General features: G+C 51.8%; 1 protein-coding gene across 1 annotated transcript in view; it reads right to left on the bottom strand.

Annotated features, from left to right (window-relative positions):
* ANKRD11 (ankyrin repeat domain 11) overlaps positions 1–20,335 on the bottom strand; it is a 126,952-nt gene extending 106,617 nt beyond the window's left edge. Inside the window, exon 1 of the mRNA XM_041483949.1 lies at positions 20,133–20,335. The gene's annotated coding sequence lies outside the window, so the exon portion shown is untranslated. The remainder of the gene's footprint in view (positions 1–20,132) is intronic.
* Positions 20,336–26,656: the final 6,321 nt, after the last annotated feature.

The raw sequence follows: 26,656 nt of genomic DNA, 5'->3' as shown, positions 1-26,656 counted from the left end.
TCATTTTCACAACGAACATGGCACCATTTTTTAATGAAATTGTTATCAAATCACTTAGGAATGCAGCAAATCCTCCAGTGGGAGATGCCCAGCACAGCCTCCCTGGCTGTACGTGGTCGGGTCACTCACACAACGTTCCTGCTGCGCGGAATCCAACACTGCAATTTAAACCCAACTCCACTTCCAAAAGCCACATTATAATTAACAAACACATCTAGCCGTCCCATTTTCTTAGCTTTAGCTGATGAAAACGTATCACTTCACAAAGTATCATTGCTGCCCTTGTCCCTCCTGGGGCCCTGCAGGGCTGACCACGGACAACGCTCCAGCCCTGCTGAGCTCGTGGTCCCTGCACAGGAGCCACCTGCACTGCTCTGCCCTGGAATGGTCATGCAAACACCAAATAACCAAGGGCTCAAGGTGGCCAGATTCTGCTTCAGAACAGGTTCAGCCTCGCAAGACTTGGCATACTTCATTTTCTGTTAACGCAAAGCAACTTGGAAACTCTGGGCAAGCAGACGGTTCCACCAAAATAAATATATAACTGTTTAAACTTCTACATTTTCCTACCAACTCATGATCTTAACACTGACCACGGGGTCCCTCAGCACCTCCCCGAATCAGTGATTCTTGCTGCACCCACACACAGATCAGGACTTCACATCCAGAGCTCAGCATGCAACTTCTGCCAGCATTCCATCAAAAAAAAAATGGGAATTACATAATTCAAACCTCCTTAATAAAAGGGTATCTTGTAACTTCACAGAAATTAGTACTTGAAGTTGGAAAATGCTTTACAAACCCAAGCTGTGACCTGAAAAATACTGACATTAGCTACAGACTCTTCACACCAGAGCAGCTGGGATGTGGCAGCAACACCAAGTGGCCCCAGCAGCAAGGTGGGAATTGGCTTCCTTGAAGGAACAAACCAGTTCTCTGGTTTATTCAGAGCCCCCTACAAGAGTCCCCATGAAAACTGTGTTTGAGATTGAATAGTTTCATACACCTCAACGTTTCTCAATTTGATCAATAATGCAGAAAGGTTCTGCTAAAATCTCCATTTCACAGGGACAGGAAAGAAGCCACTGCTGCTGTCTCATCCCAGGAAATCCAGAGGCCAATGTCCCCACAAATGTGTGCCTCACCATTAGTGTTTCCTTCAGAGAAGGAGTTGTATTTGGACCCCAAGTCAGACTTGCATCAGTTCAGATTTTATAGAGACCCAGAACTAAGCAGCCTAAAAACATATCAGAGGTTTAGATTCTGGTTTAGACCAACTTTTGAGTGGATAAAAATCTCTGGGGAATAAGAGAACCTTTTTCCACAGCACTCATCTGCTTCCCTCAGAATAATTCCAGGAAGAGACAGAATTTCAATAAGGCATCTCTCTGAGGGCTGCAGTGAGAAGATCCCCAGGGGAGCACCCCAGCCCCACGGAGCTCCTGCTCTCAGACAAGCCCCATTACCTCCCATACAGAATCAAGGGGGAACAAGTACAGCAAATTTGGAGCCAGGGTAAATTGGGAAGTGTTTTCCAGTGCACTCCACAGGCACAGCCTGACAGAGCACAGCCAGAGCTTCCACCTGCTGAAATGGGGAAAAATGCTTAAAATCCCACTGTAATTCCAGACCCTGAGAAAATGGAGACTGGGGGAAGAACCCATAAGCAGCAGCATTACAAACCCCACAGATACCTTCCATAAATATCCATGGGTTCCTTCTGCTGGAACTGGGAGAAGAAAACGTGCCACCTACATAGAAACAGAGCAGAAATCCCTGTCTCTGGAGCTGTGCCTGTCCCATCCCAGGGAGAGCCAGAACATGCCCAGCACAGCAGGAAAGCTTTCCTGGCCCCTCCAGGGATGGACACTGAATACAGCTCATCAGATTTGTGGCAATTTCCCTCAGGAGCCTGGAAAAGCACCCTCAGACCACTCCATGCAGCTCAGGACTCTCTAGAAAGAGGAGGAAAAGAAGAGGTGCTGCTCTCTAGATCTGAAGGGGGATAAAGAGTTGTTTCCAAGAAATCCACATAAATTTGAGATAAATACCCCTGCAGCCTATCAGGGGCTGCCAGCACAGCCACCTCCAGGCACACACAGAGAAACCCTCACGTCCCCACCCTTTTCAGAGAGATTCCAGCACTGGGGTGAGCTCCAGGACCTGCCTTGCACTACAATTTATGAATATTCCCACAGCAATCACAACCCAGCTACGCTCAAACAGCAGCAGCTACCCAAGTGAAAAGCCAAAGCACACAGAGAATTCCACTACTCCTAAAAAAAAAAAAAACACCACCTTTCAGCGTGTTTGATTGTGACAAAATTGTAGCATCAAGTAAAATTTAATTAGATGGCTTTCGGAACGAAAGTAGGTGATATATTCTTGAAGTTCCTTTATTTTGCCCTGCAGATAAGATGTATGCTGAGATCTACAGTTTTTAAAGCTTGTGTTGTCTGTGCTACTTGATAAAAAATACAAAATAAGCTGATACTGTATTCAAAAACACAGACACTTGTGTGGGCTGAAGAGCCCAAGGTTTAATTTGTGCCACTGCAATAAACACAAAGGGCAGGAAAGATGTCATTCCTGGGAAAACAAGTTCTCCTTTAAGGGTTTTAATTGAAAGTCTGACACGGACAACCCAGTTCCTAGGAACTGGGGGCTGACAGAAGCCTAAATTCAGGAATGACCAAGCTGTTTGGAGATCTCCAGTGAATTAGGGGAGGTCAGAATGACATCACAGAACGGTTTGGGTTGGAAGGCACCTCAAATTTCATCTTGTTCTGCCCCCACCTTGGGCAGGGATACCTTCCACTATCCCCAGTTGCTCCAAGCCCCTTCCAGCCCGGCCTTGGACATTTCCAGGACTGGGGATTAAGCTCCAAGAGGCTGAACTTCACCAAGCCAGCCAAGGCGAGAAGGGTGGATGCTCTCTGGAATTAAAGCCATAATTTAAGGGGAGCTCACAGCTCAGGCTCCTCCTCCTTTCCACTGCTCCTAAGCACAGGTGAGGTGGGACCAACCTGTCCTTGCCCTCCCCAGACTGAATCCCTCCCTGTGCCCTCAGCACCAAGTCCCACTCAGTTCCCCCAGTCCCTCCTCCTAAGGGAACAGGAGGGTGAACGATGCCACTGGGCCACAACAAGCTCCATTTAAGAATGAATCTGCATTTCTTACTCTGTGCCCAGTTTTAATGCATCGAGAAAATACCATTTTTCAAGAGAAAAGAGTGACAGACAGACACATTTGTCACCTCTGCAGTCCCAGACGTTTGCATCCGTGTAATTCCATGGCAAATTGGATACAGGTTGCTATTAATATCTGAACTATTTCCTTTCCCTTCTGAATGCTGATTGGTGAAAAAGATGCAAGCATCCCATTTTAAAGCACACTAATTAGCCAAGGAGGAGTCAAGGAAGTCACTGTTCAGCCTTCAAGAACAGCCAGGCTTCATCACAGAGGGAAAACACAGCAACATCCATGGAGTGGCTTCGGGATGGATTCTGAGCTGGCTGAAGATCGCCTCCCCAGCCAAGAAAACTCTCTGTGTTGACAAGAATGTTACAACCAGACACTTCAACAACTCGACTACAGGTTTTTTAGGAATATGCAGGTGGCAGCCCCACACCCAGGTATCTAGGATCAGACACTGTTACCTGGCTGGACAATCCAGGAGGTCCCCAGAAAGCAACATGAAAAATGTAATTGTAGAATGTGCTCAAGTCTACAATTCCTGAGTTACAAGTGCCTTACAACCACCTCAAATTAAACAGCAAAGAAAGAGCTGAAAGGAAGCACCTCCCTGATTTCCACACAGCATCCCTCCCCTATTGTCTGGGGCCTGGCAAGTTAAGGTCAGAATAAAAAGATTCCTTAAAAATCCCACATACATTGAAAGCACCTACAGCTTCCACTGATCTTTTTTCCTTTCTATTCTAAGCCCTGAACAGGTTTAAGTAGCAGTTGTCATCATTAAAGAAGCTGCTCCCCTCCCACTTTCCATTCTCCTGAGAAGGAGCATCCTGGCAGCACAGGCACAGGTGAGAAGGAGCTGTCTCACTCAGGGTACAGAAATCCAGGCTGGAAAAGGGTGTGAGGAGGGCACAGGCCACCTCAGCCACAGGGATCAGAGAGCACTGCTGAACAACGAAATAAGGAAATACAGTAATAAGCAATAATGCTAAAATAAGGAAGTCAAATGTCTGTCTGTGCCCATTGAGCTGCCCCAGCTGCTCAGAGGGGTTGAGGGCTGCAGGTTCTGTCCCTGCTCAGCTGCTGGTGCCCAGCCTCTCTCCTGGGCACTCCAGAGCTTGTCCATGAATCAGCTGAGCCTGCCAGTCCAGCAGGAATGTCCTGATGCTCCTCTGGCCACCGCTCCTGGCTCAGCAGGGCCAGCCAGGCTCGTGTCCCTGGCTGGAGGTGGGGGAGCCTCACCCTGCAGCCCTGCACCCCAGGAAGGGCACAGGCCATCCAAACAAACAGCACAGAGGGCGGCAAGGAAAACGCTCAGAGGACAAAAGGACGGAGTCAGGATTAAACCCAGTCCCTTGATCCCCGGCCAAATGGCCGACCCATAAGCCCACGCAACTTCCAGAGCCAATTTAAAATCCTGAGTGTGGTACACTTTAGGTTATAAAATCATATTTAGACACACATTTTGAAGTGTTCTTTGCTCTGCTGGTGGCTAAAAACAATTCCTTTGTCATCAAATCTTGCTTCAGCAAGCTGACGTGACGTTTTTAACTCAGGAAATAAGATAATTATGGTTCAAGGTAAACAACTACAACTGTGCATCATAAACAGTTTCTAATTTTAAGCCTGAGTCCCTCTAATGCCATCCATATTTTAAAGACAGTTTCCTTACAAATGGTTTAGGCTGTCTGAGCAGCTTGTGACTGAGCCTGTGCTAATGAGCAGCAGCAAGGCAGCACATCCAGGGAAAACAGAGGCTGGTGGAGCAGGTGAGCTCCTGTGTCAACATCACAAGATGATTTGGGTTGGAAAGGACCTCAAAGATTCAAGCTAAATATTTCCTTCTTTCAGTCTGAAGCCAGTCCTCCTTGTTCTGCCACTCCAGGCCCTTGTCCAGACTCCCTCTCCAGCTCTCCTGGAGCCCCTTTATCCCTGTAAGGGGTTCTAAGGTCTGCCCAGAACCTTCTCTTCTCCAGGCTGAACAAGCCCAGCCCTCCCAGCCTGTCAAGGTAAGCCAAACATCAAAGGAGGAAAATACACTCTGAATCTTAAATAGCTGGAGAGGCAAAAGCCTCTCTCTGGAGCAGGGAGAAAACAAAGCTACACGCGCTTACGCAACCCTGGCTGGAGTCACCAGGATCCCAGACCTCAAACGCCCCGTGGCACCGACAGCAGCAGCTCAAGTTGGAACTCGTGAGGAGAATCAGCACTGAGCTGTTCAACACCAGGCAGCAAAGGCAGCTCAGCCCCTCAGCGCTGTCTGAAGCGTCCCTCGTGCTGCTGCTGCCCCGAAACGTTCCCGAAGTTACCTGGGAACAAAGGCTGGCGGGACAGGGCAGCATCCCGGCTGGAGCACATGGAGTGAGCGTGCCTGGAGCTCCAGGAGGTGTGGAGGGCACGAGCTGTGCCTGCCTTGGGGATGAATCACTGCGCTCAGAGGTAGCAATAACTCCAGGAGCGCTCTGAGGTGTCAGCCTGGCAGGCTCCCATTCCTCCTCATCCCAGGAAAACGTGCTAAATTACGGCCAAATGAGCCCAGCTGAACAGGGGGTGGTGGCAGAGGAACCCAGCTCCCAGAGAGACAAAGCATTCTTACAGAGCAGTGCTGGAAGAGGCTGGAGTGGTCAGAAGTGTCCCAAAAGGCAGTGGTGGGAATGCTCCTGCAGGAGCCTGAACGACGCAGAGGAATCACGAGGTGGAGCCAGGGCAGCCTGGGAGAGCTCGCTCCTCCAAAACTTTTCCTCACTAAACAATTCCAAAGCACCCCACCCCATTGCTGCTATTGTTGTCAGAGAGGGAATTCCAACCAGAACAATGATTTCCACGACATTTTTCCGTTGGAAGAAGAAAACTGGTAACGCTGCACAGCAAAAATAAAATTTCCACAGTAGTTCATCCAGTACCACAAGCCTCCCTCCTAAAGGGAACAGATTAACGTGCCTGGAGTCTGCTGTGCAGCAGGGATGTATTTTTAGCTCCAAGGATCCGAAGGCAGCGATGTGGTGGAAGCCTCCCAGGCTGGAGATAGCCATGGGAGGTTCATCTCTCTGCACCCTGGAGAGGGCAGCTCATTAAAAGGCTGCTCAGAGCAGAAGGAAACAATTCACCCATTCCCTGAAGAAATCCCTCTTTCCACGACTGCACACAAGGCAGCTCCTCCAACCTCGCCACCCCCCCAGCTCATCCTGATTTACACCATTTTTGGGGAACAGCAATGCATTACAAGTGCTCTTTACTCCCAGATCTCTGGCACAATTAATGGAGATCAATTCAAAGCCGTGCTCATGGCACAGGGGCTCAAAGTCAACCCAAGTGTCCAGGAGACTGAAAGGAGCAGAACAAGAGTTTAGCTTTGTGTTTTACCTGCAGCTCACCCTTTTCTGTGAGTACTGCTAAAGCAGCATTAGCTGCTGTCCAAACCCAAGTGAGTGAACCTGAAAAATATCCTGGAACGCTTTGGGTTGGAAGGGATCTTAAAGCTCATCTCATTTCAACCCCTGCCATGGCAGGGACACCTTCTGCTATCCCAGGCTGCTCCCAGCCCTGTCCAGCCTGGCCTTGGGCACTGCCAGGGATCCAGGGGCAGCCACAGCTGCTCTGGGTAACCTGTGCCAGAGCCTGCCCACCCTCCCAGAGAAGGATTTCTCCCTGATATCCCATCTAACCCTTTCCTCTGGCAGTGGGAAACCATTCCCTGTGTCCTGGCACTGCAAACCCCAATGAAGAATATCCTCAAAGTGAAGCCTCCAAGGCAGCCAAACACCTCCATGGCCACCAAAGCCTCTCTGCTCTCCTGGCTACCATGAGCCAAAGTTTAACCCAATTATCAGGTGCAGGAGTCCATTCCCAGGCCACAAAAGGTGACTTAGTCACATTAACTTCTACCTACAACAGTGCCATTCATCACCAACCTTCAGGGACACACCTTTGGGGAAAACACCTGGCAGGTGTGCAGGGATCCCTGCCTCAGATCCAGGAGTCCAAAAAACAGAATAAAACACAAGCAAATTTATGAATTAAGAGAATAATCAATAATTAGAGAGTTTATTATTTCATAAATTGGCAGGTATTCTGGCAGTCCCATTCAAGAGCTCAGAGACAGCACTGCCTGGATGCAGATTGCCTCAACTATCCTCTTGCAGTGGTGCATTTGGGAATCCCAAATGTGCCACTGGGGAACACAAATGCTCAATTCTGAGTATTCACAGGACAACAGGCAGAAAAGGAGAGGAAAAATTAAAATGAAGGAAAAATGCAGAAAGTCTACTCACAAGACCCAAAAGTCCTGAGTAGAGCCAAGCTATTTTTCAGACTTGTATTATAATTAGACTGGCCTTAGACTGCGAATCACATTCACCCCTTGTGAGCAGCAAAAGAGCACCAACATCACCTGGTGAAAGACACAGAAATGCAGAGGGGACCAGAGGGGACCTCTACAACCAAGGCTCCTCCACACCCCCTGCATTGAGCTCACACACCTCAAAAACCAGCTGGTTTGTAACACCCCCAGCACCCACCGAAGGCAAAGCTACTCAGATCTGGTGTGTAGGTCTAGGAAAACAAAGCTTAGCTCCAGCCCTGCCTCCCCTCCTGAGCCCTTCCTCCTCCCAACGCCTGAAATAGGATGTTACACTACTTGTTTATACGCCATTACAGAAAAACACGCTGGGTTTCTTCATCCTGCGTTACAGAACAAAGTGTTACCCAATTCCTCCTGTAAAGCACCAAGAAATAACTGTGAGACCATATGCAGGGGGAAGCATCCACGTGCTGGAGTAATCCTGCCTTACGTAAGCGGCCACGGGCGTCTGACCACAGCCAGCAGCCAAGGAAGGGCCCAGCCAGCTTCCCTTTAAAGCCCCCCAAAAACTCACTTGGAGGGGTCTGATTCAGGAGACAATGGAATTCATGTCTCTAAGTCACAATTTGAGGTTTGTGCCATCAGAGTACCCAGAGCAAAGAATCCTGGGTGTTTGATTTTCTCTCCTGGAGCTCATCCCCATTAACCAAAAATGAATCATTTGTTAATTGGCGAGTTCAGTTTGAACCCATGCCACCACGATTCTTATCTCAGGAGTTAGAAGGCAGCTCCTTCCAAGGATCCAACAAAGGCAGAGATCAGCATCCTAGAACATCAGGAACCTGAGCACTGATAATCCTGGAGATCACAGAACACTTTACTTTGGAAAGCCTCTGAGATCACCAAGCCCAGCACTGCCAGCTCCACACTAAACCACGAGCCACATCTACATGGTTTTTAACACCTCCAGAGAAAGAGGGTCCCCCCAGCCTCTTCTCCTCCAGGCTGAGCCCCCTGAGCCCCAGACCTGCCCCAGGCACCTTCCCTGGACACGCCGCGTGGGATCAGCTCAGAACAGCAGCTCTGGTGTGGACAAGGCAGCCAAAAACAAGAGGTGCAAAACAGACCCAAAATCCACAGGTAACACATTTAATAAAATCCGATTTGTCCCCTTTCTCCCTGCTGGCAGCCAAAAGGAAACACAACAGCACAGACACATTATTATGAAAAGCAAGTCAACTTCTTGCACAGGAATAGGGATAACAAATGTTTCACTGCTCTGTTTCAAGCGTTTCAGATCTTAAACTGAACCCAGAAAAGACCATTACCAGTTAAGCTATTACAGCAAATGAAATGAAAATTGAAAATCAAGTCTAACCAACATTAAATCTAAATAAATATACCTCAATTCCACGATCATAATACATAGTTCTTATGACAAAAAAACTTCTGGAGGGAAAAACACCCTTGGTAACTCTGAATGTTAAGCTATGGTACCACAGGCATCTCACAGTTTATCTAAATAAAGTGTCTCCTGCAAAGAGCCCTGGTTCCTCCAGTGCAGGCTGCAGTGTGATTAACAGAGGTCCATTAGAGAGGCAATCCATAACCTGGCTCCTGTGAGGAGTCCCTGCCACATCCGTCTGAGTTTCCATGGCAACCAGGCAGGAAAATATAAAGCAAATTACAGTTAAATGAAAATTATTCTCCATGACAATATATGTTAATGCGGGAACATTTGCAAGGCCATTCCAGATAAAATGTTTACATTCACACATGTGTCTACAAAAATAAATAAAAGGCAGCTGGAGCAGCTAATGGATCACCCAAAGACAAGGATCAGAGTCTTTTTTTGCCCCCCTAAGTTTTAGTCTGTTCATCAGAATAAAATTCTTCAAGCTGAAGAACACCCGAAGTATTTCCAAACAGAAACATTCTTTAAGGAACAAGTTTTCAGAAGATCTAAAACACATATTTCTGAATGTTGCGAACCTTTAATTTTCCTGGCTGCAAACAAAGACCACATTTATGCCTCCCCATCCTAGCAGAAAATGGTTTAAAGGAGAGGTTAAGTTTATATTTAGAGAGATCTGACTGAAACTGGAATAGTACTTATTTTAATCAGCTGTAACTTACTGAGAACTGGAAGGTGCTTTATACCTCAGAATTTGGGGTGCTGACTCCACAGCTGGGAGAATCTTATACCCCACCAGGGTTTAAAGACAGCACAGGCCGCTGAAATACTTTTAGAAAAGCCCACAATTAAGGCTGTAAAAGCTGATCATACTCTCCCACCATCACCACTTAGCCTGAATAGTCCTTTTTTTGGGAATGTATCTCAGTTTAGGGAATCTATCTTCTGGAGCATGAGGGAAGTTAATTGGAATGAGGCTCGTCAAGACGCAGCCACTTGGTTATTTTTTCAACTCCCTTGGCTCGTACCCCAAAGAAAAGCCCAGAGAAAGGAAGGAGGTTATAAACTGACTCACAGTCTGTGCCACTGAAACGCCACGTTTTCAGAAGGGTCTGAAATACTGCCCTGGAAAACAGCCCCCCCTCGCCGCCCTGCCAAGTTCCTTTCCCATGGAAATGCTCTGCCTGCTCCACGAGTACCACAGGTGCAGGTTTCTTAGGAAGGCCCAGAAAGAGCACAAGGCACTTTTTGAAGGCGTTGGGGAGAGCTGGGAGCACAGAGCAGGGCATTGAGCGCGCTGGCACATCTGAGCCCGCTCCGTGCACGCTCCCACTGACCTCTGCATCTGCTCTGCCTCCGCCTACGGAACAATGCCGGCATCATGAGGATCGTAACTTTTTATGACAGTGGGAAAACTGCAATCTTCTCCACGAGTTCACTCCACCCTGCACATAAAACTGCTCATAGGTTCGACCATAAAGCAAACTCCCTGCTTTGAAGTTGCAGCCGGAGCCCCGCGCACGTTGTAAAGCCGAGCCGAGAGCGCAGCGCATTAAGGTTTTACATAACCACCCTGGTGGAAAGCATCGCTCCCCAACCTGCCAGAGCCACTGCCGACAAAACAGCAAGCCAGGTCAGAGAGTATCTGGGTAACAAAACTCCTCACAGGTGAGCTCAGGTTACCCACAAACACCCAAGTCACACAGCACCCGATATACTCCAGGCAGGCTCCACTTTCCCCGAGGATCAGCTTCCCACAGAGCCCACAGCAGCGTTCCCACCATCACTGCAGCTCAGCACTGCCCCACGGCCCCCTCCTCCTTTCCCTCCATGGGATATGCAGGCAGAGCAGGGCTGCAAGGGAGCTCCGGAGATCATCCAGTCCCACCCCCGGCAAGGGGCAGGCACCTGGAGCAGGTGACACAGGAACACGTCCAGGTGGGTCTGGAATGTCTCCAGAGGGGGAGACCCCACACCCTCCCTGGCAGCTGTGCCAGTGCTCTGCCACCCTCCAAGGGAAGCACTCCCTCATGCTGAGGTGGAACTTCTTGTGCTTTAGTTTATGTATCTCCGTACAGTGCACAGAATGCAACTATAAACAGTCTTAAAAACAAAACCTAACCCCTGCCAGTGGAACCCCAGCAGCAGTTGCTAGGATCCTCTGCAAACCTCACTAATTGCTGGGATTGGGTTTCCAGGGAAGCTCCTTGCTGCAGCAGTGGAGGGGCTGAATGCTGTTTTCACAAAAGAACTTGTAAAACCCCAGGCTGCATGCCTGCAACAGCAAGGATTTATATTCCAGGCACAAATCAGATTTTGCTGCACACACCATGCTCCCAGGGCTCCAAGCAGGTGGATCCCACCAGGATGAGCAGCCTTTCTGGATGCCCAGGCTCCAGGACCAGGTTCCCCGCTCTCCCTTTGAGGAGACCTGACTGACTGTGTCAGATGCCTCCCTGTCAGAAAAGTCATTTTCTCTGTAACCGTAAGCAAATGCATGCTAACGAGGAGTGAGATTCCAGGGAAAAGCAGGCAGGCTGCAGCTTTCCTGCAGGGAAAAGGGCAGGAGATTCAGGGACACCAGGCTGCTGGGCAGCACTACCACTACAAGTAACCTCATGGTAGAGAGCCCCATCGCACAAATACAGGATAAATCCACAGAAGAGAGATTCCAAGAGCAGATCCAAGCAAGGACAGTAAGGGAGAGGCAGGAGAGGGAAGGAGCTGCTCCCTGTGAGCACACGGCATCCCAAACATCCCTGCCAGCATTCCCCACACCCCAGGAGCCTTCACCTCAGCACACCCACAGCTTCACTCCCCTCCCACCCTGCAAAAACAAGGTCCAGCTCTCCAGAGGGAGAGGAAGATGCAGGAACAACACAGAGAGGAGAAAGACAGGAACAGACAGGAGGGGACCTCGAAAGGCAGACAGGCTAAAATTAGAGACAAGAATCTTGGATGAGAAGGACCAAGGCAAGAGCAGAACCTCCATCAGATGAGGCTCCTGGGAAAAGGGAGGGATGGACAGGAGGGAGAAGAAACACGCTGGTGGGTGAAGCAGGGGAGGCTCGCAGACAGAACACACTGCAGGAGGAAATTAAATTCAGCATTTTAAGACTACAGCCTCCAGCTCCCTAACCAAGGAGCTCTACTCAGCACACCAGGAAAGAGCCACGAAGTTGTCTCCTTGTCTGATCCCTTCCCCCCTGGACTAACTCAGAGGAATTAGTCTCTCACCACAGAACCAGTTTAACACCCCAGTGCCAGTGCTGATCACAGGGGAAGGGAACTGAATTCACTGCAGAGCAGCTGAGTAACACAGGGCACCTCTGATCTCCTGGGAGAGCCAGAAGCCTTCCAGGCTGCAGGGAAAATGAGGAACAGAGAGCCCAGAGCCAGGGGAGCCACCACGCAGGACAGGCCATGGCGAGGAGGGAAAGCAGAGCAGCCACCAGCCAGCCCAATTCCCAAACCCAGCACATTCCCCCATACGCGGGGACAAGAAACCACACGAACAAAAAAGGTCAGCATTCGAGGAGAACAGGTTTTCATCTTCAAACCCGTGCGCTGGACCCTTGGGCTGCTGAGAAGGTGAAGTTTCACACGCTAAACCCCCAAACTTGCTCGTTACAGTCCAGCTCGGATAAATGGAGCTGCCTGTGCCGAGCTGCAAGATGAAACCACGGAGACAGCCCGGGGTGGGCAGCAGCCAAGCGCCGTAACCGGAGCGCCCGTGGTATTTAAACCCCCAGAGCACAGCCAGGAGCAGGATGTTTGTGTCCCCCCACACACAACCCCTTCCCCGCATTACCTACATCTCTTCCCAGCATCGCCACGGCTAATCTCATCCATCCAAAGATATATGGATATATTTATAGACAGGATTACATCTCCTGCACATCCCGGGCCTGACGCAACCGCGGAGCGCCGGTCGGTGTTGTTACCACAACGCTGACATTTCACAATCTGCCACAGCCATCCTCCTGCAGAACGTGGAAAACACCAGCCCCGGAGTGTAAAGTCTATCCCAAAGTGCTTTCCATGGGATACAGTCACTGCCACAGTCAGCAGGATCTCAGCCCTGCCACCTCCTCCCTGTAGCAGCTATCAGGAGACCATTCCCAAAGGGGAACTTCTCGGAACTTTATCTTGGCTCCTCCTGGACCTAACCAGCCTGCAGAAAGCCAGCCACTTACCAGTCATTTGGAGCTCCTGGTACAACTTGTTTACACAGCACAGGTCACAGGATCGGCTGGAAGGTGTAAGCAGGATATAGTTTTTATGGCTCTGAACTCCTGCCCAGATAAGCCGATAAGGCCCCGGCTGGGGGCGGGGAGCACTTTCATGTGTGCGTGATTTGAAAGGAAGAGGCACCAAGAACTGCAGCTAAGCAGTTGGTGCTTAATAATGAAGCTTCCATTCACCTCTAAAGCTATTTAATGCCTTTTTTTTTTTTTTTTGGAGTTCCTAATTACACATCCTTTCATTTCACATCCCAATATTGAGGGCAGCACCGTGTTTCCAAGCCTCTGGCTGCCGAGCCTTCAGGGACACGCTGCCTCCAGATCGTGGTGAATTTTTTAGAAGGTAACATCTCTCTTCTTTGACTCTGATTCTTCCCCATGCCTGTGACACAGTTTCAGCAGCTTTATGCCGCTCTAAAGGTGAATTATTCGAGACTGTTTCTATCCTGCAAAGCTGTCAGTCTCTCAAAAATAATTACACAGCCAGCTCCCTCCAGCCTTGGCTTCCCCGAGCCTGCAGCCACCCTTCCGTGACACCCTGCAAACACCCACACCCTCAGTGAGGACCCAGAGCCCGTCACCCAAACCAGGACACCTTAACGTTCCTCTCACTGCAAATCCAATGCAGCACAAGAGCAAAGGAGATGCCTTCTCCCTGGAAAAACATCCATCCCCTCACACACAGCTGAGACAAAGCTGCTTTTACACATACTACAAAGTTTTCCAGCCTTTCCATTCTCCAAGTCCGGAAATTTCATTACATGGCATTTCAGCCACACACAAACCCAGCACCAGCACAGACACACTTGCACCTAACAGCAAAATAAATATTTCAGTGTTTCCACAAGATATCCAGTGTTGTAACCTTTGGTTTCCGACTCCAAACGCAACATACAATCAATACCCTGCTCCTGCCACTGCAGTAATTCACAGCGGAAGGTTTATTTTAAAAACACTCATCGGGTAAGTTCGCTTTTCTTCGAGACAGGGGAAGAAAGGCTGCCTCCAGATTTGGAGAGGATAAATAATTCAATGCCTGAATGCCAAGGGCAGCGTGCACACATCCATATGGCAGGGACAATGCAGACAGTAAGATATGCTGCACATCACCACCCTGACAGTGCCTTCAACCCTGACCTAGAAAAAAACCATCACTTTCTTCTGACTCCAGCAGGCAGCTCCCTCCGTGGCGCTGGGGTCTGCCTCCCAACCCTGCCTCCCCAGGCTGCAGAGCCAGCCTCTGCTCACCACAGCTACACGGCCGCGAGCTCCAGGAAACAGCACAAACCTGCAGACGGAGGTTTCACACGTCCTCTCCGGGAGCTCACGCTTTCCCAGCCAGCGCTGAGAGGGGCAGGAACAGCCAGGATGGTTTCTCAGAGGAGAGCTCTGGCCAGACGCCGGCAGGGCCCCAAGGGAGGAGGAGCAGAGGGAGTGGGGAAGCTGCCAGCACCCACCCGAGCCCTGCGGGGGCTGCTGAGCCATGGGGCTCCTCTGCCACCCCCGAGGGACAGGGGACCACGTGGGTCATGATGGACGGACACACGACCATGGAGATCCCACTGGATGTACACACACCCAGCAGGACAGTGCGGGATGGACACAGGACCACAAAGACCCCACTGGACAGACACAGAATCAAACCGATCATGTTGGATGGACACAAAGGTCCCACTGGATGGACACAAGATCATTTAAATAATGTTGGATGGACACAGGGCCATGGAGATCCCACTGGATGTACACACAACCAGCAGGACCGTGCTGGATGGACACAGGACCAAACAGAACATGCTGGATGGACACAGGACCACAAAGACCCCACTGGACAAACACAGAACCAAAACAATCATGCTGGATGGACACAAAGGTTCCACTGAATGGAGACAAGACAATGTAGGTGATGTAGGATGGACTCAAGATCATTTAAATCATGTTGGATGGACACAAGATCACTTAAATCATGTTGGATGGACACAGGACCATGTAGATCCCACGTAGGTGATGTAGGATGGACACAAGATCATTTAAATCATGTTGGACGGACACAAGATCATTTACATCATGTTGGATGGACACAGGGCCATGGAGATCCCACTGGATGTACACACAACCAGCAGGACCGTGCTGGATGGACACAGGACCAAACAGAACATGCTGGATGGACACAGGACCACAAAGACCCCACTGGACAGACACAGAACCAAAACAATCATGCTGGATGGACACAAAGGTTCCACTGAATGGAGACAAGACAATGTAGGTGATGTAGGATGGACTCAAGATCATTTAAATCATGTTGGATGGACACAAGATCACTTAAATCATATTGGATGGACACAAGATCACTTAAATCATGTTGGATGGACACAGGACCATGTAGATCCCATTGGATGAAGACCAGGCCACACAGAAGACCACCTCTTCCCCCACAGAAGAGGGAAAGAGCTGCTCACCAGAGAAACCATCCCTCCTATCCTCCCTCCACAACCCTCATGGACATCAAGCCTGCAGCCACGCTTGTTTCACACTCCCGAAATCAACCACCACACACCACCCTGCCTCACTGTCCTAGTTTGATGATCTGATCATTTCACTACATCCTACAACTTGAAGAAAACATTGGAATCAAGACAAAAGAATTCTGGAGCCCAAAATATCTGATATAATTAACTGCACCTTCTAACATGATTATTTCCTTTCCTGACCCCAATTATTCCTTCAGTTTATTAAAGAAAACTCAAATATAGAGCAACATTAACACCCAGAGAGTCACATAAACAGAAAAAAAGTCTGAGGGCACCATTACAAACAGACTTAATGGAACTCCAAGATTGGAAATGGATCTTGAAAGCTGTCAGATCAAAGCAAGATCTTTCTCGTGTAAGGACTGCATTACCCTCGGAGCCACAGAGCTAATACCATCTATAAAAATATTTTGCTCAAATAAGTGAAGAACAGCAGCGTTTCATCTGTCAAAAGGTGCGAGGCTTTTATGGGATTAGCCATTCCACATGCAGCATAAAAATTAGAGCAGATTTCTAAAAGCCCCCAGCTCAGCTGATGGAGACTCCACAGCCCGGCGTGCACCAGCTCTCTTCACATGTGCTCCACGCCGAGCAGATTTTTCACTGTTATTAGCATTTAAGCTTCTTTTTACTTTTTCTTTCCCCCCCTTACTCTCGTAGAAGATTACAAATTGGCATCACCCATAAGCAGCCTCAGCTGAAGCACCACCACCCAGACTCAGAGAAATTAGGAGTTTTAAATACCCAACAGTTGCCTGAGAAAATACACCAGAAAACAGCAGTTCTCACAGAGGAAAGCTTAAAAAGTGGAGTAGAATGTGCTCAAAACCAGCCTCCAGACCACGGGCGCTGACAGCTTCCCACCCCCCTTCCCAGCAGGATTCCAAAGGCAGCGTTTTGCCCAGATTTTAAGGCTGCACAAACCTGCTTAGGACGCTTGTGATTTGAAATAATTGCCTACACAAGCTTTCCCTTAACATTGATGGGAGTATTTTTTATGGCCGTGCATCGGTGGCACACAAATTACGTAACACTTGGCTGAGAACCCTCCGAAAAAGCAGCTCTGTGCCGCTAATCCCTCACGCAGGAAGGAGGAAAATATTTAAAAGCTGCATACAAATCATTCCTGTGAGTGTCGTGCAGACTGGTTTAAATTAGATGGGGTAAAAATATATGTGAGCTGATCACGAAACACTGGAATCTTTGCTATGGAGACACCGGTTCCTCTCCGCAGCCTTTTACAACCGAAATACAGGGAATTCTCCCCGGCAATGGAAGGAGCACACAAGCACCTTTACTAGAGCTCATCAAGGAAATACGAGGAGAATAACAACCCCCATGTAAATATTTTCCAGTATTATTTGCTTTGCTGTACTGAAAAGCAGCAGTACCTGCCACTACTTGCTCTGTGTCTACCACCATTAAATCTTAATACCCAGGAGGAATTTCAATCCGTAAGGCAACTGCTGAGCCTGAAATTCAGGTACAGGGCAGGAAGAGGGGCAGACCTCCTCAGAAAGCAGTCACTCCCTAATTTTACAAAATGTAATTAACCAGCTCCGGCCCTGTGCCTTTCCTTCCCTAGGAGAAGGATTTCTTCACTGAGGAATTAGCCTGTCCCAGTTAAGACTCAAGTCACCATAGAACATATTTTCCCCAAAACAAAGCCACATGCACTATTTTAAAAAAATACTGCCATTTCCTCACAGCCACTTAAATCTCTTCCCAGCTTTTGCCTTAGTCACTGCCTGGATCTAAAACTCAGTGAAACCAACCCACCACTGTGGGAGCCGCTAAAACCCTGGGTTTATTCCCACACTGGAGACACTTCATCATTCCAGAGCACTGCCTCCTTTTAATGTACAGAAAAGCTGGAGGTAAGGGAAAAAAAACCTCTTAGTACTTCAAACACATGTCCAAAAGCCACAACATAAAGACAAAGAGGACAGATTAAACGCTGTAAAGACACACTCGTCGGGAACCTTCCTTTGAAGTGTCTGCAGGAAACACTGTCATCACGCAGCCATGTTACAATTACACAGTTAAAATAATCAGCACCAGTTGTAAGTAGCCCATCTGGTTCCCTGGAAAGGGAGCACTGCTGGTACAGTATTGATTAACACGACGAGTCTCACTGACCCCAGAGAAATGCATTTGTCTGCTCTGCTGAGCAGCGGAAGAACGCGGCACGACGCCGTGCTACGCTTGGCTTTGTTCACAAGCATTTGGGGGGACTTAGTCCATTAAAACACGAGTGGAAAATAAAATAATCTTATCAGGTTGCCTACCACACACGAAGGAAGAAATTAAGCCAAAGGGGTTTTGCTCTGGGGCTTTTCTTTAACATTTCCTCCCCCATCCAAACCCAGCCCTCAAACTGGACAATATGCAGGTTTAAGTCTGAGAAAATGCTGTTGCAACATCATAAAAGCAAAAAGCTGCCCATAGGAAAAAAAAAAAAAAATCAGCTCGCTCTGAACCATGCTTTTTTTATGAAATGGAGAAACAGACAAGAGTTCATTTCTAAAAGCAGAAGCAGAACTGAACAGCAGAACCAAGTGTGGAACACGAAACACAACATCTCCGGTTTCCAGCCAGTGGCAGCAGCCAGCACCGACATGGCCGGGGCTCCTCGGTCACTACTGACACCCGGAATGAGGCAAAAAAGCCTTGGGAACGGAGGGCTCGCCGTGCTTTCCGAGCCCGGCGCGCTGCTCGCCGCGAGTTTGGCAAAGCGAGCCCTCGCACTGACTCAGACAGCCCGCGGTGCCACAAGCCCCGGCTCGCCGGACGGGTTCACAGCAAAGCCCTTCTCCAGGCTGGATGTGCCCCGGCAGGTCCCACAGCGAGCTCTCCCGGAGCGGCGCTGGGAGCGGCGGCCGAGCCCCGCGCGGAGCCCCGGGCCGCCCCGCCCGGGCAGACCCCGCGCTTGCCACCGACACAAAACGGGTCACGGAGCTCCGGGACCGAGCTTCCCTGCCACAGCAGGCAGAGTTTCCCGGCCGCAGCACGTTCCAAAGCCCTCCGCAGCCACCTCAGACTGCTCCAGCCTGGAATCTGCCAGAAAATCCAGTGGAAACGCCAACTTTTCCCGTTTTTAGGCTAATCGAGTTAAATATTGAGCTCCTGGTAGGGCACACACAAAGAATGTATCGGTGCTGTTGGGAAACATGTGAGAGTTAATCTCCTTTTGCCTCTCCATGACTCCGTGGAGTGGTTTTCCCCCCACAGAAAAAGGAAATAATTGGAGTCATTACATAAAAATGTTCCATTTTATGAACAAAACAAAGAAAGCAGAAATACACTGAACTCCAAGTTCCTTAAATTTATATAAATTTCAGGAAAGCACACAGCCACTACAAGGCAGATGTTTTCACCTAAAAACCTTTGCCTACAGAGAGGGTAAAAATGATGCGTGTACCCCATTTCAGAAGCCATCTCAGGAGGGAATTTTGCTTCAAGAGCTGCCTGGAATTCGCTCTCTGCCTATAGAGCCGTGTCCCCAGCGGTGAGAGAGCACTTTGTGTACAAAACCAGGAGGGGGGAGGAACCCTTTCCTGCAACTGGATATCAAAACAGATCCCCAAGCCCGGAGGAGAAGCCAAGCCGTAAACACCCGGCCCCTGTGCCTCAATGAAGGGCCCGTTCTGAGCCGCACACCCCGGACAGCTGCTCCCCCTGGGAAAGGGCAGAGGGCACCGAGGGCTCGGCTCATCCCGGCTCCCTCCGAGGTCATTTGCCTTTCTAAACACGAATCCATCCCCGGCCTGGGGGAGGCTCGTCCTGGGCTGCAGCTGTTTGGGCTTTTTTTTTTTTTTTTTTTTTTCCCCCCCCCCTCTTCCTTTCTGCTAAGGGGCAAAGGTGTCGAGCAGCCCCTCCCCGGCACACAAAGGCTCCTCGGAGGGCAGAAACGCGGAGCGATTTAAAGATTAAACTGGGAAATAAATAAAAGCCGCGGGGCTGGGGCCGGCTGGGCTCGGTGCGGCCCCGGCCCTGCGCACACACAGGCAGGGCTAACGCCTACCCGGGGATGATGAAATGGGAAACGGAAATTACCATTTCAGACAACTTTTGGTATTGTTCCTCCTAGCGCAGAGCTCACCCCAAAACGCATTTCCCCCCCACCTCCCCGCATCCCTGCGAAAAAAACATCCCCACCCCAAAAAAAGCGGGGTCCGGAGGGCGGGGGGTGCCCGTGCCGCGGGCTCGACGCGGAGCTCCCAGTTCCTCCCACGGCTCCCCAGGAGCCTGCGCACCCCAAAACACCGACCAGCCCCGGGCTCGCTCTGCGGCCCCTCCGAGCCACCCCCCCACGCCATCCTTCCTCTCTCGGCACCCCCTCCCCGTCGCCCCCAAAGAGCCCCTCACCTCCTTCGCCGCCCCCCCAAAATCCCAACGTCCTCTTCCCACCCGCGCTGCGGCGCTTCCTCCCCTCGCCCCCCGGCGCTTACCGGTGCTCGGCGCTCAGCGGGCCAAGGGCAGCCCCGCGGCGGAGCGAGGCCTGCGGCTCGGCCGGCCCCGCCGCATAGAGGGGGGGCTGCGGGGGGGTTTCGGGGCGGTTTTGGGGGGTCCCTGCGGGGGTCCCGGGGTCCGGCCCTAGCGCGGGGGGCGCGCGCCGTGGCGGCTCCGGGCCGCGCGCTCCATCCCCCGCGCGCCGCTGAGACAGCGCCGCTCATTGGCCCGATGAGACGGCGCCGCTCATTGGCGGGCGCGGCGCTCCGGGGTGGGGGGAGGAGCCGTGGTACCCCCCCCCCCCCTTCCCACCCCGGCGGTGCAGGGCGGGGTTTGGGGGGGGCCGGGGGCCCCCCCCCCCCCGCCCTTCCCACCCCGGCGGCGCGCGGGGGGTGACGGGAGCGCGGCGGCGCGCGACGTGTCCCGGCGGCGCCGCCGCCCATTGGCCGCGCGCGCCGGGCAGCGCTTCCGGGGCGGGGCCTGCAGGGGGCGGGAGGGGCCCGGGACCCGAACGGGGAGCGACACCGGAACCGGCCCGCAGGGATGTGCCGAGCTCCGGGACTAGGATCGGGACCGGGATAGACCCCCCAGGGGCCTGCGGGCTGAGCTAAGCCCGCCGCGCTACCCCGGCATTGCGGGATCACCGGAGCGGGCACTCCCCGGCTGGCAGTGGCACCGGGCGGTGCTCGGTGCTGCCGGTGTTGGCACTTGGAGCACCGGCGTACCCGCAAATCGGTGTTGGGACACGGCGCCGGCTTGGGAGACGCGTCGGGGGGTTCCGCCGCTGTCCCCGCGGCACACAGACCCAGCAGCGCTCGGTCCCGGCCCGGGCCCCGCTCCTCCAGCGCATCCTCCTGAAAGCTCCCGGTGCCGTGTGTGCCGTGGCGTGCGGAGTCGCTGCCCAGCAGGACAGTGAGGGTGACACAACTGCCCTGGAGGGGGACACTGGCTGCTGTGCCAGCCCAGGGGATCCCCTGAGAGCACAGGGACAGGGGGATCCCCTGGAGAGGACAGGGACAGGGACAGGGGGACCCCCTGGAGAGGACAGGGACATCCTCTGGACAGGACAGGGACAGAGGGATCCCCTGGAGAGCACAGGGACAGGGACAGAGGGATCCCCTGCAGAGCACAGGGACAGGGGGATCCCCTGGAGAGGACAGGGACAGGAGGACCCCCTGGAGAGGACAGGGACAGGGGGATCCCCTGGAGAGGACAGGGACAGGGGGATCCCCTGGAGAGGACAGGGACATCCTCTGGACGGGACAGGGACAGGGGGATCCCCTGCAGAGGACAGGGACAGAGGGATCCCCTGCAGAGCACAGGGACAGAGGAATTGCCCTGGAGAGCACAGGGACAGGGACAAGGGGATCCCCCTGGAGAGCACAGGGACAGGGGGATCCCCTGGAGAGCACAGGGACAGGGCAGGGACAGCTGCTGGCTCCTGACCACGCCAGGTTTTGGGTCTCTTTTCTCCAGTCCTTGCAAGTGGCGATCACACAACACCAAAATGTTTTGTGCAGTTATGTACAGGGTGGTGCCTCCTAAAAACACCGTGTTAAGCATCTCCTAAACAGGTCATTCCTGCTGGATAATGTCAGTCATTCCTTCATTCTCCTGGAGTGTTCAAGGAACAACTGGACTGGACGTGGCACTGCTCTGCTCTGGTTGACACGGTGGTGATTGGTGACAGGCTGGGACCCATTGGTCACGGGTGGAGATCAGGAAGGAATCCTTCCCTGGGAAGGTGGGCAGGCCCTGGCACAGGTGCCCAGAGCAGCTGTGGCTGCCCCTGGATCCCTGGCAGTGCCAAGGCCAGGCTGGACAGGGCTTGGAGCACCTGGGACAGTGGCCAGGGGTGGGATGAGCTGAGCTTGGAGGTTCATCCAGCCCAAACCATTCCCCCGTTCTGCTGCGTGTCTGTGCCCTGAACCACACCCAGGTACACCTCTGTGTCACCACGGCAGCCGAATTCCAGGGAGGAATCCCGTCCACCCATGGAGCAGGTCCCAGCCCTGGTGTGGGTGGCAGAGCTGTGTCACCATCACCACGTGTTGTTTTGGTTGCCAGGATGGGGAAGCCTGGAGGCAGCAGCTCTGCCCGCGACCTCATGTGGAATATTGCTGGTTTTCAAGCCCCTGTGCCAGGAGCGGGGCTGTAACCGGGATCTCTCTTTTGGCACGTGCAGGCCACTGGGGGTCACACACTTGGCAGCCTGAGGGACAGGTCTCGTGTGCTGGGGGTGCCACAGCCCCCCAGGAAGAGAAATCCTGTGCTGGGCTCAGCAGGAAGGAGTGGCTCAGGAGCACGTGTCCGGCTCTGCTGTTAAATAACAGCAGGAGAGAGGTTTATTCTGAGCCTGTTAAGCTGGTCCTGTGTTCCACTTAGGCTTAGTCTTTTTATCTCTACCCATCTTCTTCCTCTGTAAGACCTACTAAACCAGTGAAAAGAAAGGGGTTGGGGTTTTTTTTGGCTTCCTTTCCATTAAGCTTCTTGTCACAGCTCCCTGCAAACACTGCAGGTGAGTGTTGGCCTGTGAGCAGAGGAGAGGGGAAATACATGTTTTCATTTCCTAAATATAGTTGTCTGTAACTGCTTTCTTGAATGTCACCCAGGTCAGAGATCCAGTGCTGGGGAGGAAGTTAAACCCTTTCTGTGTCACCCTGACCTTTTTCTGTTTGAACACAACAGCCTGGTTCAGGGAGGAACTTTCAAGTACTTAGAGAAGGAAAGCTGACAGCAGGAATGGGAGGATTATTTCCTTGGGGACTGTTCTGCTGGTTTTCTGGGTGAGACTTGTGTGATGGGGATGTTTAACCTGCCTGGCTTTGTTACCCTGGGCTGGCTTTTGCTCCTTAATTGCAATACTTAAGACAAAAAAAATTACAGTCAATTGTCGAGCACCTTTGTCCTTTGATAAAGGTTGTAAGCTCTTAAATCCTAAAATAAAACAAATACCCTGGTGCTGAGGAGGAAAGAGAACATTGTGTGAGGGCAGGGAAATTAGGCCGCTTGGGGAATGTGCCTTCAGGCCTATTTCTGTCTGTCCCAGCGAGCTAAAAGGACACTGACTTTGGGGACAGAGCTCCTGACCCTCCACTCCTTGCTCTGGAACTGCTCCCTGGCACTGGAGATGGCACCTGTGCCAGCCCCTCACCTGCTCCAGCAACCTGTGGGTGACCAAACTCACCTCAGTCCTTCAGCAGCTGTGTTGTGAGGGAAGGAACCATCATGACAATCCTGAAGTCAAAAATTCCTGGGCTGTGCTTCTGTGGGTGCAGTTCCCTGCTGATTCAGCTCCTCACAGGATGGAGGGATGGCAATCTATCTCTAATAGATGAAACAAGGTGTGATTTATGGCTGGTACAGGGTAAACCCTGATGACCAGTCAGGTGCCAACATCGCAGAGGCCAAGAGAATAAAACTTGAGAAGAGCTTTGATTAGAAAAACCTTTCCTTTAAGCTTGGCTCATGTTTTAATTAATGTCATCTATTAACATTTTGAAGAGAAATGGGTTTGGCAGACCAAGCAGCCATTTGGGAAGGCAGTGAGGAGTACAGCTGCTATACTGCAGCAGGAACCTCCCTGGCTCTGTACAGACTGTTTTACTAAATAAAGCTACTTTCAACCATCCTTGTATTTCTCTGCTGTTGTTATTGTTGTTAAGGACACTCCAACTTAAGCTGTTCCACCTGTGATACCATAAAGAAATAAAAGTGTGGGTTTTCACCTGCCTTATAGTGTGGTGGCTGCTCAGAGCTCTACAAGATGTAATTAAGGCTAAGTTCACGGAACAGTGCTTTCATGTTCAAATCTGCATTGTTTTGAAGGTCTAACTCCTTGGCACAGCTTGTTTGCCCCCACATCTGCTTGTGTTGAAGGTTTAACTCCTTGGTGCAGCCCACTGAGCACCCAGCTGAGTCCCAGTGAAGCACCAGGACTGGGATCAGGACAGGCAGAGCCCATGGCCCAGGAGAAGATGTAGCTCCTGTGCCTCCACAGCAGCAGCATTTTTGGATCCCTCAAAGCTGGGAGCTGCTGTTGTGGTGAATAACCTCTGTTTGCAAGGCTCCCTGCAGGATTTACTTACGCCTGTGTGCAGAGTGGTCCGTGGAGCTTTGTTCCCAGTGCACCCGCAGAGGATGGATTTGGGGGGAAGTGCTCTCCTGCTGCTGGGTAAACGCCTCGTATTGATGTTCCAGGTGTGAACTCATGACAGCCCGGCTCTAATTACTGTTTTTATCATTCCTAATGACAGGCTTTAGGTTTCCAGGCTGCTTATGGATTTCAGGGGTGTGGAGTGACAGTTGCTCACTCGGAGCTCAGTGACCTCCTCTGGTCTGAGGGCTTTGGAGATGGCTTCAGCCACCTCCCGCACACAGATGGATGCCCGGCCTCCCCGAGCCCCGCAGCTCTCCGGGGAGGGCACTCCCGCAGAGTCCTCTGCTCTGAGTCACAAACAGCCACTTCCCTCCCCCTGCTCTGCCCCTTGCCCCTGCCCCTCTCAGCGCTGCTCCCTCTTCCCCGTGTTAGCTTTTCCGGAGGTTTCTAAGCCCCGGTTGGCAGGCGGAGAGGTGGCTGCTGCGGGGTGGCCGAGTCCCCGTGATCCCCTGCCTCCAGCCATCTGTCACCTGCCTGTCTTACACTCCCAGGGCTTTAGAGGTGACCCCAAGATAGAATTGTACCCCAGTGCTGTGTCCCAGGCTGGGGCTGGGGAGGCTCTGTGCCCCAGGGAGGAGCAGTGTCAGTGCCATGCTGTCTCTGCCATGGAACTGGAACTCGCTGTGACCCCAAGCTGTTCCTGGAGGAGTGAATAGGTGTGATGGGCTTGGACTGGCTCATGGAAAGAGGCTGAGCAGCTCTTTCCTGGTGAGGAGTTTCACCGTGCTCGAGGGAAAACCATGTGGTCTTTTCAGCACATCCTTTGTTGCTGAAAACCCTAAGGTTTTCCTGAGCTCTTGGCCTTGCTGTGCTGAAGGGGAACATCTATCCCTTGACCTTGATTTGTCATCTGCCAAGAAGTAATCAAAAAGATCCCATCTGGTGCATGACAGAGACACACAGTCCTGGGGGATGCCGGGAAACTCCGTGCCCTCGGAGCTGGGGGGTTTGTCCTGCCAGAGCAAAGCCCTGGCTCAGCTGCTGGAGGGAAGTTTCATTCTGTAAAAGGTCTGAATTTACCTCCCAGCAGCTTCAGCTCTGCATGTAATCCTTTGATTCACTGATGAGAAGTCTGTGGATGGCGCAGTGGCCACCTGATTCCAGGTATCCCTTTACCCCACTGGCAGGGTGCTGTGTGGAAATGAATCAGGGATAAGCTGGGAGCCGAGGAACTTCCCGAGCCTCAGAGGGCAGCAGTGTCTTACAGGGAGCATGGAAGCACGAGAGGTGAATTCTCAGCCAGAGCACAGCTGTGTTTCCCATGGAAACTGACTTCTCTGGGCCTGAAAAGAACAAGATGTGGCTGCTAATGCTGCTTCCTGCTCCTGACCTGCTCAGGAGATAAACCAGGGATTTCAGCCTCCAATCCAGCACCTTTCCCCGGTAGTAAATAGACGTGGCATTACTGGGTGATGTCATGGCTGGAGCACATCCCAGCAAGGCCAAGCCTGGATCAGGTTATATCTGTCCTCTCAGAATATTGGCTTACTCCCAAAGGAGCATATTGCCAGTCCAAGGGCAGTGACTGAAGCCACCTTTCCCAAGGTCACCTTTGGCACACACGGAGGGGACAGCCTGAGCTGCCCATGCAGGGCAGCACCTCCTGACTCTCCTTCCTGGCACCACTTTGTATTGGCACCAGCGAGGCAAAGACCCCTAGCCCTCCTTTGTGGAGTCATGGAATGGTTTGGGTGGAAAGGGACCTTAAAGTCCATCCTGCTCCACCCCCTGCCAGGGGCAGGGACACCTTCTGCTGTCCCAGGCTGCTCCAGTTCCCATCCAGCCCGGCCCTGGGCACTGCCAGGGATCCAGGGGCAGCCACAGCTGCTCTGCCCAGCCTTCCTGGCGCTCTGTCATCTCGTTGTTTTTGAAGCACAGTGTGAAAAAAGGGATAGAAATGGTGTCAACTCCAGCTCTGTCTGTAAATAACCAGTACTCCCAGTTCAGCACAGCTTGGTCACATCCAGGCCTGGATCTTCCAGCTGGGAGTCAGTGCAGCCTCCCCGGGCGTTCCACTTGGGATCTGTGGGTGGAGGTGCCCCCAGCTGCCACATCCCCTCTGAGCAGCCCTCCTGTACTAATTGGCACCGATCTGCGTGTCTGTAAATTGAACTGTTTGATCCAATCAGTGACACAAAGAGATTCCAGGCGTGAGGGGACATTAACATGCCAGGGATGGGGCAGCCACAGCTTCTCTGGGCAACCTGTGCCAGGGCCTCACCACCCTCACAGTCAATATAAATTTCTATGTGTTTGCTCACTCCCTTTCCCTCAGAACACACTTCAGTCCCTCACTCCATGGCAGACACCCAGGCTGGTTTCCACCAGAGCTCACTCCTACCTGGGGCTGTCAGAAGGGGAACC

Source organism: Pyrgilauda ruficollis, unplaced genomic scaffold, assembly GCF_017590135.1.
Source record: "Pyrgilauda ruficollis isolate IOZ18807 unplaced genomic scaffold, ASM1759013v1 scaffold117, whole genome shotgun sequence".
NCBI classification, from domain to species: domain Eukaryota; kingdom Metazoa; phylum Chordata; class Aves; order Passeriformes; family Passeridae; genus Pyrgilauda; species Pyrgilauda ruficollis.
This window is presented reverse-complemented; position numbering and strand designations above follow the sequence as displayed.